Source organism: Taeniopygia guttata, chromosome 6 (assembly GCF_048771995.1).
Source record: "Taeniopygia guttata chromosome 6, bTaeGut7.mat, whole genome shotgun sequence".
Classification (NCBI taxonomy): Eukaryota; Metazoa; Chordata; class Aves; order Passeriformes; family Estrildidae; genus Taeniopygia; species Taeniopygia guttata.
Genome location: NC_133031.1, coordinates 4,144,921 through 4,164,567, shown reverse-complemented (window position 1 = coordinate 4,164,567; position 19,647 = coordinate 4,144,921). Strand labels below are relative to the sequence as shown.

General features: G+C 47.9%; 1 protein-coding gene across 8 annotated transcripts in view; it reads right to left on the bottom strand.

Moving 5' to 3' along the window:
- SGMS1 (sphingomyelin synthase 1) overlaps positions 1 to 19,647 on the bottom strand; it is an 89,256-nt gene that overhangs the window by 21,674 nt on the left and 47,935 nt on the right. For 4 of the 8 annotated variants that reach the window (XM_030275739.4, XM_072930866.1, XM_030275742.4 and 1 more), the window contains one exon: positions 13,376 to 13,594. The exons of 3 other annotated variants lie outside the window; for them this stretch is intronic. The gene's annotated coding sequence lies outside the window, so the exon portion shown is untranslated. Of the gene's footprint in view, positions 1 to 13,375; positions 13,695 to 19,647 lie in introns of those variants that run through there. One more of the 8 variants, XM_041716995.2, reaches the window with a different exon arrangement.

Sequence of the window (19,647 nt, the reverse complement as noted above, 5' to 3'; positions counted from 1 at the left end):
TTCGTGGTTATGTTACAAGCAGGAAAACCCCTCTCGGTTCATTTGCCAAATTTTATTTGCCAAATCCCAGAACCTTCCTTTACTCTCCATCACAGGAAGCCAAATCCCTCTGTTTGCAGTGCAAATCTTCCACTTGGCCTTGGCCTTGATAGCAAACCCAGTGTGGCTGGGGACACAAATCCTCCCCTTCCCAGCCCAGCCATCCAGCACCTCCTTCTTCAACAGCCACGAGGAGGGTGCCCAACAATTCACAGCAGCTCTGGTCCCTGCTCCAAGGGTCTCTGGCTTTTGCCTTTTATAGGCAATTTCATCATTGCTGCTCAGTGTTTTGGGCACTGAATGAGACACTTTGATGATTCAACAAGCTCCAAATTTCAGAATTTGGTCTCCAGAAACCTAAGCCATTCCTTGCCCAGGGCTGCAAAGCAGCTTTATCTGTGTGTCAGACTATTCCTCCTCATTCCATCCACTGTTCCACTCAGCTGTTCCCAATCCATGTCAGATGTGACACTGCTCGATGATCTGTGACACCAGCAAATCCTGCTCAAATCTTGCTGCTGACAGCAAGTGAGCACTGAACCCAAAGAACAGGAGTACACAAACATCCTCCTTGAAACATGAAGCATTCCTTACAATTTTAACTGATAGATAGTTGAAGATCATAAAACAACACTGAAAACGTGCTTCCTTCCACACTGACAGCAATGGTGACAGTGAGTACCACCAGGTACACATCAAACAACTGCCCAGACCACAAGCAGAGACACTTGAAGTCATTACAGTTGTTCAAACGCTGCAAAATATGTTTTACATATTCCCCTCAGCTCAAAAGTTATGATCAATTAGGTTCACAAAGAAGAAATAAAGGAAGATAAAAAACTCAGCCATCTAACTGTTCTGGAAATCATGAATATTTCAATAACCACCTGAAATGCTCAGAAGTAAATTCCTCCTGCAGACACATCCAATTGCTTCTAAATTCCTTTTCTAGTGGCACAGTTGAGGCACAGGGATGTGCCTGTGTCATGCTGTCCTAACACCTTTATGGAGGTGTCCATCAGCCACCTGGCTACGGATGAACCAGGAACATCTCTGGAGCTGTGGCTCTCAGCCCTCCTTCCTTCTGCAGGCAGTCACTCCTGGCACACTGAGCAGGAAAGACTGGATGGCTGGGTAACAGCTCCACAGGCTGAACTGGTAGGATTTGAATACATCAATTAAATCAGTTCCAAAGGTAACCTGTAATTCCAGCCAAACAAGGGAATCTCAGCCGGAAGGGCCGGGTAAGTGTGAGCAGCTTCTGTTCCTGCCATGGAAATCAAGCTGTGTTTAAAAATTGAATCACAAAATGGTTTGGGGTGGAAGGGACCTCAAAGACCATCCATTCCACCCCCTGCCATGGGCAGGGACACCTTCCACTGTCCCAGGCTGCTCCAAGCCCTGCCCAGCCTGGCCTTGGGCACTGCCAGGGATCCAGGGGCAGCCACAGCTGCTCTGGGCACCCTGTGCCAGGGCCTGCCCACCCTGCCAGGGAAAAATTCCTAATTCCCAATGTCCCATCCATCCCTGCTCTCTGGCAGTTTGAAATTGAACAATATTTCACCTTCCAAACTCCCCAACTTGGGGAACACTGTCACCCACCACTCACCCACAACCCATAAAACTGTTGCAAAGCACCCCAAAACAGAGTGCAGAGCTCAGCCAGCGCTTTGTCCACCCTTCACAGCCAAAAATAACCAAAAACACTTCAATCAGATGCCTCCTGAATGGGTGGACATGTGATACCTCTCCTCCTGCCACAGAAGGAATGGAGGGGTGTCCATCTGACAGCACAGCTTCGAACAAACTTTCCTTACCAGTCTAAACATTTTCTTTTAACGAAAAGAAGGCAAGCCAAAACTTACACTACAGACTGGATGAGGCCCTCCTGCAGAAGTGTTTCCTCTTGTTATAAATAACAAATACAGCTATTGGCTTTCGCATTTACATATTAACTTTTGTTTTGCAAATTATTATTGATCACAGAAATCCTGATATAGTACAATTTGTAATTACTGCTTTTGATACAGTATAATCTGTCAATTTATGTATATAGCTTTTTTATAAATAGTGTTGTAATAGATACTATCTCAGACTGTAGCATAATAGAGACTGTGAAATGTTGGAGTGGTTTTTCATGTAACTAACTCAGAAAACAGTGTAAAAGAATTAAATCATTTCCCACATTCAGGCACTATCTTACGTGAAAGACAAGATAACAGAAACAGAAACCCAAGCAGAGCACCCAATAAAAATAAGAATTCACTGACCCTCATTATCAGGAAGTGAAAATACAACAAGATGGAACCACAGGAAAAAATAAAATATATTAGTTTCATCTACAAGACGGCATGAAGACAAGTCAAAAGTTCAAACTCAAAGGAATGTTTGAATATTTGTAAACTCTTATGAATATATATGTACCCCCTATACTGCAACAGTTTATAAAGAACATGGTTTAAGTTAACTATGTGCAAGTAGCCAAGCATCCCAACACTTGGATTTATCTCTTTTGTCCCTTAAGAAACGTTTATAAACATTTTAAATGGTGAGCTGTGTTTCTCACAATCTCACGAGGCTGTGCATTAGTGCAGCTCCCTGCAGGGCACCCGCCACACACTGCTCCCAGCAAACACAGCCCATTGCTTTGATAATCTCAGCTGGTGCAGGCACTCAAAAGCCACATCCACCCTTGGAAAAACAATTCATAAAAGTCAGCATTCCATCCTGGGAAGCAGAAATGGGAATTAGCTATTAAATTAATGAAGGGACACTGTTGCTTCACAAAGATCACTGCAAAACCAAGCCTGGGTTTCAGAGCTGCTGTTGCACACACAGTTAACATGCAACAAGGGCCAGCCCTGCATCTTACAGCAGCCAGAACTGCAGGAATCCAGCAGATCTGTTCTTCCAGAAAGAGGAACCCAAACAAACCAACCTCCGTCCCTTCTGTGGCAAAGAATCGCATGACCAACCAGCTCCAGAGGCATCTGGCTTAAGGATCTTTAATTATTTGTTGTTGTTAAGAACAGATGAGAGGGAGGGAGAGGAGGAAAGATTTCAATCTGCAGTCACGTGCAAGCAGGTGGATGAAGCTCAGATTAGCAAGGTATTAAGGAGAGTAAGGCAGGGATGCCAATGAGGTGCTGCCTGAAAATAGCCCCACTCTGACCTATCTCCTCTCCCAGATGGATCAGGAGATCCATGGCCACAGAGCCAGGGCTCTCTCACTGCTGGAGAAGGATGGGAGATTGCAAGAATATTGGAAAAAGCTGCTGAGGCTGAGGATAAAAGGGGAATGGCCAAGTAGATAATGAAGCAGTTCTGAATTTTTGAACAAAAAGTCCCCTGTTTCCAGCAACACCTGCTCAGAGCTGCACCAAAAATCAAGTAAGTCTCTTCAAGACATGTATGTACAGGAAAGAGAGGAAGGCTCCCCTTGTATAGTTGGTCTAGAAAAATCAGAAGGAGATGCAGGAGAGTGTGATGCTCCTTCCCATCTCCCTGCAGCACAGGGAGAGAGCTTGCTGGGAATAAGCCCTTCCCACAGGTAGATACTCAGGAGATACTTTCCCTACCAGGAATCCAACATCCCTGCTGCGTGTGAGTAAGCAAACAAAAAGGGGAAATGACAATTCTGCTGCTGTTTCTGATGTGCAGGGGCTCCTCTGAGCAGGAAGGGTGAGGTAAGATGTTCTGGTACGGCAGGAATTCATCTGGGGGTTTAGACTGGATGCTGGGAAGGGATTGTTCCCTGGGTGCAGCAAGCTGGGATAGTGAAAGGTGGCCCTGCCCATGGCAGGGGTTGGGATAAGAGCATCTTTAAGGTCCCTTCCAAGCAGAACCAGACTGTGTGTTCTGACAAGGAGCCCTTGGGAGCAGGACACTGGGAAAAGCCCATGGAGACACCTCATGACAGGCTCTGACTCCCCAGCATCCCCTCCAGGCCTGGGAAATGCATATGGGCCTCCAGAATATCTTAGGAGTAAAAAACAAATAAGGGCCACCTTGCACAGCTGCTGCTTTACCCACCCAGCCCACAACCAGACTTGCTCTACAGGCCTGTCCTCGAGCTGTGCTCTGACATGCAACTTTTAGATAAACCTCCAAGACCTTCTAAGGCTGGTAAAATATGATATTTCAATAAGAGGTTATTAAAAAGGGAAAAAAAAATCTTCCTGCAAGTCACACAAGAGCTGTTGAAATGACTACTGGTGGGAAAAATACAATGGTATTCTGGAAACAAGATCAAGTACTGTGAGTGTTCACACCAGAAGATGCTAACCTGTCACAGAAGTTGGAATTTGGAGGTTGTTCAGGTCTTTTTGTTTTGTTTGTGTGTTTTTTAGAGGTAAGGGTGGGGCTACTAGATATAGCACAGGATATAAATACACATGAGATTGTCTTTTAAAAGTAAATATATTATTATCTGTCCTTGGGCATTGCAAAAGCTTTTCACTGGGTCTGAAAATAAGCTAAATTCACAAATATTTCATGTGGGTGAGGGGATAAAAGTGCAGTGGCAGAGATCCTGATGAAATATGCAGCTCATCCTGTGTGGCACCACAACAGCACTGACAACAAGGGTCTAATTATAGGTTTGATCTGACATCAGTAGGGGTCTGGAATTTATCTATCCCAAGACAAACTTGTGCTGGTCTGGATCAGTCTGAAATGTAAGACATGCCACATATGGCACCATGTAAATTCAGATTTAACGGGGACACAGTTGAGCTCAGCCCACAGAAGGCAGCAGCTCTCAGACAGCACAAGGGGACCACGTTCCTGCCTGGTTTTGGGATTTCTTGCCCTCCCCAAACACGATCTGCAGGAGATAGGTTGCCAGCAGCAAGGCTGCAGGCTCTCCTTCCTTTCTGGAGGAGCAAGGAGGAAGGATCAATATTCAGAAAGCTCTTGAGAAGCAGTGGAACAGCCCCTGGGGAGCAGAGCAGACACAGCGCCAGCCCAAAATTCAGGAAACCTGGAGCTCCTTAGCCCACTAAAAGCCACTTTTTGCCAAGTAACCAATTTCCTTACACTTTCCATTAAATAAAACATGAAGGGCAGGCAGAGACATAAAATATGAATGCACACACGTCCGAAAGCAACAGGCCCTGTTATTGTAGCTGCTGCATAAATCATTGAGGACAAGGGGACTTGTGTCCCCTAAGGGAGGGCACAGAATTTGGGGTCAGTCAGCAAGCAAGGGAGTTTGATATTAAGAAATGTTGCATCTATGTTCACCTTTGTGATCTGCACTGCCTAAAAATAGCAGAAACCACTTTAGTTCATGTATTATTTAGTCAGGCCAGATGGGTGAAAGGCAGAATCAAGCCTCAAGACAAACATCAGATGATTTTGGTGTGGACCTCCACCAAACACAGCAACTGGAATGGGATGGCACAGCACAGAATCCCAGAATGATGTGGAATTGATAAAACCCATCCTGCCACGGGCAGGGACACCTTCCACAGTCCCAGGCAGCCCCAAGCCCTGTCCAACCTGGCCTTGGGCACTGCCAGGGATCCAGGGGCAGCCCCAGCTGCTCTGGGCACCCTGTGCCAGGGCCTGCCCACCCACAGGGAGTCTCACTGGGAATTCAGCCAGAATGACCAAAATGCTCCTTTCTGTCTGATTTCCCTGCCTGGGGCCACAACAGTAGTTATGAACTGCACTGTTGAAACTCACTGCTGTATCTGTTTTCCAGAGCTTTGCACACAAACACAACATCTTTACAATTTCAAGTGTTCGTAGTTACAAGTGTTGCCTTGGCAAATTTCTCCAGGGAGGAGTAATAGCTACTTTATGGAAAACTTGCCCCCAGTCACTGCCATCTCCTCTTTCTTGAGGTTTTTTATGTCAGGCAGTTGACTGACAAATAACACTGCTGCTTACAATACACAACATCTTGCCTTTTTTGTGTTTGTACAACTTGATTGAAAAGGCACAGCAGCTTTCAGACAGCTGGTGGCAGACAACAACCTCTAAGTTCAGTCAGGACAACCCTTTAAGTAGCTGAAAACCACTTTCCACTGTGAAAATGTGGCCCAAAGTAGTTTTGGACTACCTTTTTTCAAAGTGGACTTGAAATGATCTTGCAGGCAGATGGATGAGCTCAGGATAAAGACTCTACTCAGCTCTGTAAGTGAGTTCTCTAGGCAAAACATGCAAAGCTCCAAGCCAGTGGTGCTCAGATCTTTGAGGGACTTCACACTGTTCTTTCCTACCTGACAGGAGTACAGAGCTCAACAGGTCCCCATTGAAAATCTAGAAATTGCCAAGTCTGCCCCAACACTCAGCTTGTGGATGCCTTCTCCTCTGATTATTCAGAGGTTCAACAGAACTGAAAGTAATCTTCATGCCCAGAGTTATTTCTGAGTATAAATTCACTTCAGAGAATCCCAGAACAGTTTGGGTCGGGAGGGACCTTAAACCCCCTACCCCAGGCTGCTCCAGCCTGGCCTGGGACACTTCCAGGGATCCAGGGGCAGCCACAGCTGCTCTTTGCAGCTTCTGCTCACCTGTTTTCAAAGATACTTTTTAGGCAGGACTCCCTCTCTGCATGGCAGAGCATGGAGGCAAACTGTATTATGCAGGAATCTCACAAAATCAGGGAAATCACAAAGAAAAATCAGGAGCATTCATCTCAAACTGAGACCTAGACAAGAACCAGCAGGGGTGTTTGTGCTCTTTGGCTTTTTTCTTCCTTATTTTCCTTTCCATCTCGGTAGAGTCTGTTCTTCCTTCTCTCCTTTCCTCCATCCTTTGAGGCTTCTCCCAGCCCCACATGTCAGACCCTTTCCAGCCCAGTGGCACAATCCAGATGAAAAATCACCAGGATCAGGAGAAAGCAGAGAGGCTGCTAAAACGAGAAAAATGCCAAACCACCATCAGAGAGAAAGGGCAGAGTATTTTAGACAACTTTGTGGTGTCTCCTCATCCTCCTCCCCACCCAAAAGAAGGAGAATCAGTGTGAAAGGATCCCAAGAACTGTAAATAAATGATGACCCTGTTCATCAATGAGCTCAGGCTGCAATGAAATGAAAGCCACAGCAGGCTCTGTAATCACTCACAATAAACCCCTCCAACGGGATCACTCCTGCCCTGATGGCTCAATTATGCCTGGGCAGAACGTTACACAACATTAAACATTAACAAAAGTCTGAGCCCGGCTCACTTTTCTCCCAGATAAATCCAAACCAGTAACCCACTGCTCTTAGCTTAAATAACCCAGAATTACCAGATCAATTCTTTTCCCACCTTTCCCTTCACATCTGATAAAAGCCAGGCCACCAAACACAGAGAAAAATGTTTGCAAACAGTCCCTGTGCTAAACAGTTATATTGTTAGACTATATGTGGTTTGGGAGAGAGGTGCCGATGTAAATTTAGTAGCTCAGAAATTAAACCAGGGGAAAACTGTTCTGGGCCGTGAGGCTTCACTCTCAGCTCCCAGGAAGGACTTCTTCCCTCCTCTAAAATCCCATTCCCAGCAAACAGTTGCACCACTTCTGTTCCCAGAAACTGCAAGATCTGTGAAGGCAAACACAGCAGAAAGCTGCTTTCATTTCTCATTTGGCTTTTGCAATATCCTTTTTCATAACTCCACCCGAACTAGAGATCCCCTCACAACCTGAAACCTCTGTTCCCTCTCTCTCTGCAACTGTATTAACACAAAATAAAGCTTCTCAAGGTTTGCCCAGGTGAGATCACAGAGTCACAAAAAGGCTGAGGCTGAAGAGCCGAGTGGGCAGCTGGTGGCACGTCCCTGCTCCAGCAGGGCCATCCCAGAGCCCAGGGCACAGCATTGTGTGCACACAGCTCTGCCCCAGCCCCAGGGAGGAGAGCCCCCAGGCTCTGTGCACAATGTGCTCAGGGCTGGCACTGCCCAGGGAAGAAGTTGTGCCTCCTGTGCAGGGGGAATTGCTGGGCTCAGGCCCTGCCCGTGGCTCTGGTGCCATTGCTGGGCCCCGGAGCAGAGCCTGGGCCCTGCTCTGCCCCTCCCTGCACACAGGGACAGCCCGGCCTGAGGGCCCCTCTCAGCTGGGGCTCCTCTCCAGCCTGAGCAGCCCCAGCTCCCTCAGCCTTTCCTGGGCACCCAGATGCTCCAGGCCCTTGCTCAGCTCCAGCAGCTCCTGGCCCTGCTGTGCTGAGGCTCCAGAGCTGGACACAGCACCCAGAGGTGCCTCCAGGGCTGCCCCAGGGCCAGGATCCCTCCCTGACCTGCTGCCAGAGCTCCTCTGCTGCCCCAGCTCCCATTGCCCTCCTTGGCCCGGGAGCCTCTGCTGGCCCGGGGACAGCTCGGTGTCCCCCGGGAGCCTCTGCTGGCCCGGGGACAGCTCGGTGTCCCCCATGTCCCTCCCCACAGAGCTGCTCCAGCAGCTCCTCCCCAGCCTGTGCTGTTGGTGGGGTTGTTCTTTGCGGCTTTAACCTCAGTTAAACCTCAGTCCAAACACACTGAGAGAGCTGAACAATGCCAGGATTTAGGTGGGGTGTGACTGGTTTAGAACAGACAAATCAAAGTCCCCAGAGCAAAGTAGGTGGCTGAGATGAAAAGGGGAATTTTCAAAACACCAAAGGAGTTAGAAATAATATGGAAAAAACCCAGAAGGGTGGGAGGATGAAGAAACTGAAATCAAAGTTGCACCAAAACTCACTTGCTGGTGGTCTTCCAACTAAATCCTTCTTATCCTTGATGTTAATATTCAAAAATCCCAAAGCATCAGCTTCTCCAATACAAATAAACTGGAGTCAGATGTGCTCAGTTTCATTGTTTTAAAAAATAAATCAAGTATTATGGCATCCATATTCTTAGTGATGAAATACCTGCTTGACTGCTGAAGTAATCTTTTAAATTTACAAGAAAACAGTGTTATATCTATCACTGAGACCAATGAAGTTTTACTCCTGGTTATGAAAAGCAGCCCAGTAATTCCTGAGAAATCATGCTGAAGTGTTATGAAACTTAACTGAGTAAAAATACCTGCTTGTCTTCAACATTCTTTTTCAGAGATTGAAGTGTAACTTCAATTCTTAAATTCACTTTTTTAAAAGGTAGAACAATTCCAGGTAAGGGTAAACTCTGACTTGATAATGAATTCTACCTTGTTTTCACGGCTTCTCAAAATGAATAAATGCTGTTTGTCTTCAAAGTATCTGCCCAGGAAATGTGACAGGTTTTCTGAACTAAGTATTAGATAAACATTCTTCAGCTGCAATAAATAACTGCAGCAGTCCCTTCACCAAGTCCTTTGCAGGGAATGCTTGGTACAGGATGCATCCTGGGTTCTAGAATCTGTCCAGGAGGGATATCCAGGATATCTGAAATGCCCTGGATATTTCTTTCTCAACACTGTACAGAATGGGTCACTGTTTCTCAGTGTGTGGCTGGGAGTGCTACAACAGGAGTTGAACCAAAGAGCAGCAGGAGAACTCAAACTGTTCTAAAGGCTGATAAAGAGTTTTAAAAAAGTTAAAGAAAGCAAATAAAAATAAACTCAAACCCCCAAAACCAAAGACAAAAAAAAAAAAAAAAAAAAGCAGGAAACAAACTCTTCACAAAGAAAATAATGGTTTTCCTAACTGGATTTTAGAAATTCAGTTGTTTAAGGAAAGACAACAAAAAATATATCAAAAGGACCAGTGATAACCACAAGGAACAGTGATAAACACTGAAGGCTGGTGACAAACACTGTACAGTGAACACTTCCTAAAAGCAGCACTTTGAAAGTCCATGGTTTCCAAAGCTCGTTAGTTCCCCTTGGCTTGTCTGTTGACTCTTTCTCCTGACACTTCACACACTTATTGCAAAATAAAGTCTCTTCTGAGAGTGTCATATTACACACTCTCATTCAGTGAAATCACACCCTCAGTATTTTTTTGTTTTGCTTTTCTTTCCCCCCCAAGTAGAACTCTCCTCATAAAACAGGAGAATAAGAACAATTCAAAAAGCAGAGTAAATCTCCTTAAATCTTTGTCCTTAACTTGGGCAGACTAACCCAGATGAGTTTAAACCCAGCCTTCACCTGAATTCCAGTGCCTGCACACCTGGGACTGTGTCACCTGTGCCAGCAGAGCTCAACAAGCTTTTCTCAGAGGCATCCCCCTCCTCCTCTTCTGTGCCTGGGTCATTCCACGGCGGAAACCTGATCTTTTCCTGGTTTTCTGCAGGAAAACCTGCTCTTTTCCTGGTTTTCTGCAGGCAAGGAGCACGAGCAAGTCCTTCCCCTTTCGGTGGCAGCAGCGAGTTGTGAGAGCAGCCCTGCTGGATGTTGAAACCATACCTCACATTTCCTAATCCGCCTTTCTATTTTTAACCAGAGTCATTCCCCCCACCTCCTCTGCCATGCAGACAGCTGCAGAAAGCAGCTGGAGACAACAGAGTGCTCCATCAGGGCAATTTTCCTGGCAAAAAAAACCATCCTCAGGCCAGAGGACAGGGCACAAGGGACACTCCCAAGGTGTGCTCCTTTCTCCTTGTCCCTTGTGGCCACAATAGCTCTGACTGCACACAGAGTGTGGCAACCTGGTTACCCCAAAGGCCCGTGGCTCACCTCAACTGGCTGAGATCTCATCAGCACCTCTTGTCCCTAAAAACTCAAAAGAGGAAGGCTCCAGCAAGGATGCAGAGCATGGATCTGCTCCTGCACTGTGATCCTGCAGGACAGGGAGGAGGAACCACCCTGCCCTCTACAAGGCAGTATCACCACCTGACACAGCACTTGGGAACACTCGCTGGGGTGTCCCCAGCACAGAGAACTCCTTCCACAAGCTCAAACCTCCTGGGGAAAGGTCTGGAGTCACCTTCTGCTCCAGGTTTGGGTATCTCCTCCCGCAGGCACTTGGTGTCGGGTGTCAGACACACAGCAACCCCTGAATTCTCTCCTCACATGGGAGAGCAGCTTTAAAAAGCTCAGCTTTAAAAAGCTAATGTGCAGCCAGGCTGTAAAGTTAACCAAGCAAAAAGGGCACTTTCCTGAGCAGCAGTTTGGAGCTTTTCCAGGCAGCTGGAAAGCTGGGCACGCAGAGCACAGGCTGTGCAGGGCGCTGAGCCGTGCCAAACTTGGGCACACAGCACTTGGGGCATGGGCTAGCACTGAAAGTGAGGTCCAGCTTTCTGAGCTGTGCCCTCCAACTGGACCCTTTTTCTGATCCTGGAGACTCCTGAAAGTGCCCTGGTAGGACTAGGCAGACCTTTAGCAGAAGACAGCCAGGCTGAGAGTCTGGCACTTCAAACAGACTCGGCTTAGTGGGGGGAAAGGCACAACTCCAACACCAACTCAGGGAGCTCAGAGGAGTTTAGCTGGAAGTTTTGAGTCATGCTCTTGGACATGGGCAGCTAGAACAGCTTAAGCCCTGCTTGAACCCTTTTTCTTTTGTTCAGGCAACGTCTGCAAACATCACAAATGGAGCTACTTCTGCTATTGTCCATGCGCTACAGATTTTCCACGCTCTAAGTTACTCACACAAAACAGACTCGCTGCCAACACGATCGATCAAAACGTAAAGCGACTGCAGACAGGACTGTACAGACTCTAAGTATTAATGCTTCAGAGAAACCCATCACTTGCATGCCTACAGAAACAAAAGTCAACCAAAACAGAAGCCTGGTGCGGAATTAAGCATAGCAAGACCCACAGCAAATCTTCCCAGCTCAAACGGATTTGAATCACAGGATGCCAGGAAACGAAGCTGCTGAGCAAAACACTCCATAAACCCACGTGAAATTAAATTTCATTAATGAATGACAGTGTTTACAAGTAAGTAAATGCTGTGTTTCCCTCTGCCTTAGCTGGAGCTGCTCTCTTAGGAAAAAGACCGCAGGGTGTGCAGGTCCTCTCCCATCATTAATCCACTGGACTACAGCACTTTGTTAACAGGCACAGAAACCACGGCAGCAGCAAACACCCACGTGTGAAACCAAGATCTGCAAGTAATTTCATTTCTTACCTTCTGGAAAAGGGGAGTTTCCGGGGCAGAAAACCTCTTTAGCATCTTTTACAGGCACCAGGCCTGTGGGTTAATGATTTACCTGACAGTGCTGTTAAGCAGATTAGATAAGAGTGGTTTTGTTATGGTCTGTTTTCCTGCCTTTGTCTGCATAACCAAATCAACTGGCAAATGAAGAAGGCAGGGTGTTACTTGACAGAGCAGGAAGAAATTAATGCTCCTCTCAGTGTGCTCACACCATCCTGCTGTAAAACCACATTTTTTATAGACACACATGCCCATCTTTACACACACAGCCTAAAAACCAACGCCTGGAGTAGCTCTTCTCTGTGTGTACGCTTGTGTGTTCATATACACAAATATATGTATCAAAAACACACACGGATGAGCCACTGCAGGCAGTTTGGTTTAGTTTCTTCCCCAGAAGAAAAGAAAAAACCCTTGACTCATTGCTCTAAATCTATTATAAAGCTTCCAGATTAAAGCATTGAGTTCCAAAGAGGTTTAGGATGAGCAGAAAAGGCGGCTGTGCCCAAAATGCAGAAATAGGATCACAGCCCCTGGAAAGACTCCACAGCTCACGGATAAAGTTCTGTTCCCCCAGTGCCCTCCGAGAGGATCTGTGCTCCCTCAGTGACTCAAGGACTGTTCTCCAAACCCAGGGCCACCCTGCTGTACAACCGCAGCTGTGTTCACATCGTGGGGCAGCGGTGACACCGTGACAGACACAGACATGGCACAGGTACAGCCGCTTTAGGACATCACAGAAAGTATAAAACATCTTCTTGCTCCTGCTCCTTCATACAAACACTGCAAGCAACTGCCCTGGGGATATCTGGCAGCAGTCAAGGGGCAGGACAGGAGTGGGGAGATCTGCCCGAGGTGCCAAAGGGGACAGCAGATTGTCCCTGGCTGTCAGTTTGTGCAGGCAACACCGCTGCCAGGCTGTGGAACTCCAGTTATCTCCCACAGGTGTGCCGCAAACAAACCTACAAACCCAGATACCAGGGGGAGATTCCGTGCCCCAGCAGGAGATGAAGCTGCCTGATGGAAACACAACCCTGACACAATCTGGAGGACAAGCCACCGGCAGGTCACTGCTGTCCCGCATGTTGGAAACCTGGCTCGGTTCTAATAAGAAAGACACCAAGCTAAACTAAAAGCCAAGACTAAAACCAAGCAGCAAACAACAAAGTAACCACAAGTTTAAGCGCCGCTTTCAAAAAAGTCACTCAAGGAAAAAGAAACCAACTCCCCAGAGCTGTGCTGTAGACATGACTGTACCCAAGCCCCTCTGTGGCTCCCCAAACGCAGCCCCCGGCTGTCCAGCAGCAGCCAAACACTGCTTTACACCCAAACGGGACAATGTGGAGGGGAAAGCTACTCACTGCGGGAAACGAGGCGGCAGAGAGCAGCAGAAAAGGCGGCTGTTCCTCTGGCAGCTGCAGGCAGCCGCGCCGCTCCCGCACAGGACGGGGACGCGGTGGCGGTGGCGGCGCGGCCACTCCCGGAGCGCCGAGCCCCGACCTCCTCGGCCTTCAAAGTTGCCTTTCGATTTCCCCCGGGCTGCGCTTCCTCAGGGCTCCTCTCCCAGCTGCGGGAAGCGTCTGCGGGGGGAAATGCGGAGAGGTGAGCGCAGATCCAGAGGGGACGGAGCGGCTCCTTCCGCGGGAGCGCCAGTGCGTCAGCGCCGGGAGAGGAGGGGACGGAGCGGAGCGCCCGCCACAGGAGAGCTGCGGGAGGAGGAGGAGGAGGAGGAGGAGGAGGAGGAGGAGGAAGAGGAGGAGGAGGAGGAGGAGGAGGAGGAGGCCGGGAGTGCCAGCCCGGCCCCGGCGGTGCAACAGCTCCCGGCACTGCTGCTCTACCAAACGCACCGGGAAATGCGGACATCACCGAGGTGCAGTCTGATTCCCCCCGTATCCGTGGAACGCTTTCATCAAGTGTCACTTTTGAAAGCTGAAAGGGAGGAAGGATTCCTTTTTCCAGTAGATATGTTAAGTCCTACCCTACAAATAAAAAAAACCCATCCACCACAAAGAAAAGTCGTGTTCCACCACACTAATACGAAGCAAAACAACCAACTCGCCGAGCTTTCCATGAATTTTTTGGCTCCACCCCACTGCTGCCACCAGCAGCAGAGTGCTGGGCAGGCAGCATCAGCAGCCCCCGAGGCTGGCATCCAGCCTGTGTCCCAAAGGGCACAGCAAGGGCTGGGAGCACACAGGACACGGGGAAAGGCTGGTGAAAGCATCCCAGAGGATGCCTGCTGGCTGCTGCCTTGGGCCAGCGGGGAGTTGCTGTAATTCGGTACAAAACCACAACACAAAGCAGGCTGAGTCATGTTGGGAACACTGACGGGATGAGCAGCGCTGGCAGAGTTCTCCAGCACAGCACGGACTCTCCCCAGTCCGCTGCCTGCTGCAGCCAACAGAGACACTGTCCAGGAGTGAAGTCAGAGGCGCAGGAAGCAGCCTGCTTCCACTCCACAGATGAAATAATATGGAAAGTGAAAAATAGGCACCGGCAGTAACAAATAGCAGCATCAAGTTTTCTGAGCTCCATCCCAAGAGAGGGAGCCTGTTGCCAGGAATACCGAGGAATCTGCAGAGCCACATCGAAGAAGCACAGGGTGGAAAAAGAACTTTCAGAAGCTGCACACAGAAATCCTTCCACACTCATCCTATCATACAGAAAACAAGTATTTTAAAGGAGTAGCTAGCTGCTTTGGGGTTTTTTAATAGATCCACGCCTCTGAACATGGCCCAGAAGTGCTTGTTCCTAACACATGGAGACAGCCAAGTATCCAGTAGAACAATGTGCTCACCATCAGCTCCTCCACAAAGTTTACACACATAAAAACAGCCCATGGTCAAGCCCAAGTCAGCTAATTTTATTTAAAATTTGAGGAGATGTGGAATGAGAAACCAGTGAGCTCTGTACTTTTTCCCAGCAGTTTTTAATAACTGGACTCTGTAACACTCAACAGATGTCACCTGCCCAGCCTGGCTCCCCTTTCCAGCAGGGATTCTGGGGTGAAGACAGTAATTGCTCATCACCTAAAGATTCCTTAGACGTAATTCAGTCGGTACCAATCCTGTAAATCCCTCCCACTGAGAATATACATAAGGAATCTATAGCTCAATTAGAAGATGCCACAGGCCAAGGACTCCTTGTTATGCTGACAACACTCATGTCTACTTTGGGCCCTCACACACCTCCCAGGACAGCAGAAGTCACCTGGCGAGGCCAGAGGCCAACTCAGTAACTCCCTCCAGACAATAAATGCCTTCATATTTGACAGAAATGCTCTTGTGCTCCTCCAGCAGATCTTATCATGGCAATATTTTTTCCCCCATGATCCAGGCCTGTGTGAGTTCAGTGACCTCAAGGCACGTAACAAAGCCAGCCCTGTGTTCCCACGAGGCAGGTGGGGCCAGAAGGGAGAAGAGAAGACAGTTGGACAAGTATTACAGGTAATTAAAGGTGTGCTTTGAGAACACTTTTTTAACCATGGTGCATTTAAATACTGCATGTGTCCAGACAGATAGAACATAACACCCTGTAAAGTCCTAAACAAATAAAAAGAAACACTATGAACTCTCCCACTGGATGTGCAAAGAAGAGGTGGGGTTTTTTTTGTTTTTTTTTTCTCCTACACAGTCCAGCCAGGACATATTTAGCCTAAGGGCTGAAAGAGAGGACAGCCTGAGCTGATGACATAATTTTCTTTCTATAGGATTGAGTATCTGGGACTGCTGCCCTCAGTTCAGTGGCTGTTGCTGTTTCACCTCTACCTTCACCCCTCCTGCTTCAACAGGAGAGTGACAGTCGCCTGAAAAACGCCTGAAGAACAGAGATGGCCACAGAGATGTTGCTTCTTTCCCACCAGAACATGAGCAATGTGACAAAAACCATATTTGAGGTTAACTGCTGGCACTGAGGAGAAAGGGCTGCTACCGAGCTCCAGTGCTGATGTGTGTTGATCATTCAAGAGCCACATGCATTTGGAATGTCCTTTCAAAGGCCTGGGGAAAGGCCTTCCTCTGCCTAAACATCAGAAACAGTCAGATTATGTTGAGCCCCCTTTTACCCTACCCATCAGAAAAGAATTGTGTATTAGCAGATGAAATCCAGCACGGAGGGTGGCAACGAAAGTCTCGGGTAAGTAAGAAAAAACTGCTCACAATGCCAGGGTCCCTGAGGCTGGAAAATCCCTGCCAGCCCATGGAGTCCCAGCTGTGCCCAGTGCCCAGAGCACTGAGTGCCACCTCCAGTCCTTCCTGGGACACCTCCAGGGATGGGCACTCCAAAGCTCCCTGGGCAGCCCCTGCCAAGGCCTGAGCACCCTTTCCATGGAGAAATTCCTGCTGCTGTCCAAGCTGAGCCTCCCCTGGCACAGCTTGAGGCCGTTTCCCCTTGTCCTGTCCCTGTTCCCTGGCAGCAGAGCCCGACCCGCCCTGGCTGTCCCCTCCTGGCAGGAGCTGTGCAGAGCCACAAGGTCCCCCCTGAGCCTCCTTTTCTCCAGGCTGAGCCCCTTCCCAGCTCCCTCAGCCGCTCCTGGGGCTCCAGCCCCTTCCCCAGCTCCCTTCCCTTCCCTGGCCACGCTCCAGCCCCTCCATGGGACTGGGGACCCAGAACTGGAACAGCCCTGGAGGTTCCTCAGCAGAGCCAGCCCAGCACTGTGGCTGTGTTATGTGTTCAAAGGGCTTCATACCAGCAATTTAAATCTATACATCCACCCCATGTATCCCAAAAAACCTTCAAAGTATTTTTTTTTTGTCTGTCCGTTCAAGTAACTTGTCCTGGTCAGTGACACATCAGAAAAAATGTGCTACAGGAGCATTATAAAGCTACTCTGACCTTTGTTAGCATTAAAACACTTAGAGAAGTAATGTGAAACTTGATTATTACATATGTAATTAAATAATAATTATTATTTCATCTGTGTTACAGCATTAATAGCCATTATAACTTCTTATGTGGAACACTGTTAATGGACAGTTGCTTTTGAAACTAAAAATATTTACATTAATGGGGTTCTGAAAGAAACTAAAAAATATGAAACAGCTTCATTTAAAATCTCTGAAGTCCTATCAGAACAACTTCCAGAAGCACCAGGTGAAATGCTTAAGTGTGTTTGCTGACACAAAGGGAGATTCCAGAGCCTGATGTGCTCATCAGTTCCAGCAATTAATTTTCCCGGAGGAATGCTGTGTCATGTAACTGTGACTCACAGAGCAACGTCCGCAGGAAACCACTCTTCTCCCTGTCTCCCTATAAAAAGCTCAGCCTTGCCTGCAAGTTGAACTGAGTTCCCTCAGCAGAATTCCTCCAGTTTCAGCACCATGTGCTCCAGCACGAATGCAAGAGCGAAGGTGTATTTTAAACCCTGGCAGCAAACCAGGATCCTCTGGAAAACCAGCTGGAAGCTCCTCCTGTTCCTGGTTGAGCAGGGAGTTAAGAAACACCTCGTGCTGCTGTGTTTGGCCATGTGGGTGTCCTTTGCCCTCGCAGCAGTTCTGCAAGCCGGGATGCTGTGCCTAGCTGAGCTGATCCAGGGCCTCCCTACAAACCCCCAGACATGGGGCTGCACCCCCTGGGACAGCCCTGAGGGATCACACACCCTCCTTGAGCACACATGTAACTCTAAAGGGGATGGCAGGAGCAGCAGTGGGATCCCAAACCCCTGAAGGTCCACCAGTGAAGCGTCCTCACTCTGTCCCACTCAGCATCCAAGCAGCTCCTGGAGTTCTCATCTAATCTAAATGGCTAAAATCCTCATTCTGCTCATCATGTGTGCTTCCCAGGTGCCCAGCCTTCTGTTCTTTTCGATTCAAGGTCATGGTTGACCTTTAGATCCTTGGAGAAACACATGGACTGTCCCAGGGATGGCTCTGCAGAGCCAAACACCCAGCACCTCTCAAGGGAAAACCCTCTGGAATGGCAATTCCATCCAGGGCATGTGCAATCACATACCCAGGTCAAAGCAAGAATTTAATACCACTGAGGTCCCTTTTGAGCCTGGGAGAGTGAAGCTTTCTATAAAAGAGAAAAATAGAAACAAGAAGGCCTTTTCAAACCCTCCACTCAACTATAAGGACATTTTTCACAGGGCAGGGTATCATTCCCACGTGTGCATGCCACATCCAGCTAAAGCACTTCCAGCTTGGGAAGTGCCACTCCTAATTCCCTGATCCACTCATTCTGCTCTCCCAGAAGTCTCATCACCCAGGTGTGCTAAAAACCTCCGGTTAAAAAAGTCACCACCTCAAAATTCCAATCTGCTTTTGTGTCTTTCAAACCCAAAATTTCAACCCAAAGGCCTCTGTTACAGATAGTTTCCTCACCAAATAGTGTAATGGGACACAGATTGGTGTCCCACTGATTTTTCCATCTAAAGAGTTTGCTGTTTGCCCCACACCTTGGGATGAGGGCTGTGGTTTGTATACCAGCAGTTTGGAACTACCAGATGTTCTGCCTTCTTTAAGCCCTTAGACACATCAAGCAAAATAAACATTTCAAAACAACAAACCCCAACCAACTAAAACTAAAGCCAGCCAACAACCCCAAAAACAAAGCAAGAGTTAATACAGGATGATATTTGGTGCTAAGGTTCAACAGCAGGGCTCATGGGTGTGGAGGGGGCTTTTTCCTGTTAAAAATAGATCAACCCTTTCTCCACATCCTGAGTGTTTTCTTGCAGCCACACTGAGCAGGAGGCAGTGAGAAATCCACTCCCTGGGGCTCTTCAGCGAGATGTCTGTCTGTTATCCCAAACACCCGACCCACACCTGCTGCTCCTGCCAGGAGCATCTCCCTCCCAGCCAGGCAGCAGAAGACTGACAGACACACTCCACTCCAGGAGTCTGAGCATAAAACATCCATCACCAATTCATCCCAGCCTCCACTTCCCTTTTCCCTACAGAGCTGGCAGCCAATATCCAAAGGTTAAACGGCCCTGACACCTCCACCTATCCAATAGCTTTGTCATTAATAAGCATGATGGGGATTAATATTCAAATACACACTTCCTCTGCCCCAAGGGCAAAGGGAACATCTCACCAGGAGCGATAAGGAGCTGTTTGTGAGGGTGCACGGTGTTGTATTCCCAGTATCCTGTGTCAGGGCTCTACACACAGGTGAGCTGTGCAATTCCATCATTCCAGCTCTCATCCTCCTTCTTGTGACTTCCCTGGCCACAGGTTCACCTGGGTTCTAAGGATGACCTTAATTAAGAGCTGGAAAGAACAGATTATGCCCAGGAAGCCAGAGCCATTAATCTCAAAGGCTTAAAAGGTTTACAGGGGAAGTGTGTTTAAATGTTCCCTTACCTCATCCTACAAAAAAGGGAATAGGCAGCAATGCCATCACAAGCAAAGGCTGCTTTTGGTGGCACTCAGATAAAATCTAATTGTACTTTTATCTCCACCAATGATCAAAAGCAATAAAAATTAGGCCAGCTAGACCTTATTTTTATGACCTTGACCTCCAGTCCAATTTATTCTTAAAAGATGCTCAAGCATAAGCTCTGTGTAAGCATGAAAAACAATAGGTTGGTCCTTCTACCAGGACCACAAAAATTCTGCTTTCTGGAATATGTCCTAAAAAAAATCCACATTCAATGAAATCCCAACTCGTATTTCTTACAGGGACACTTTTC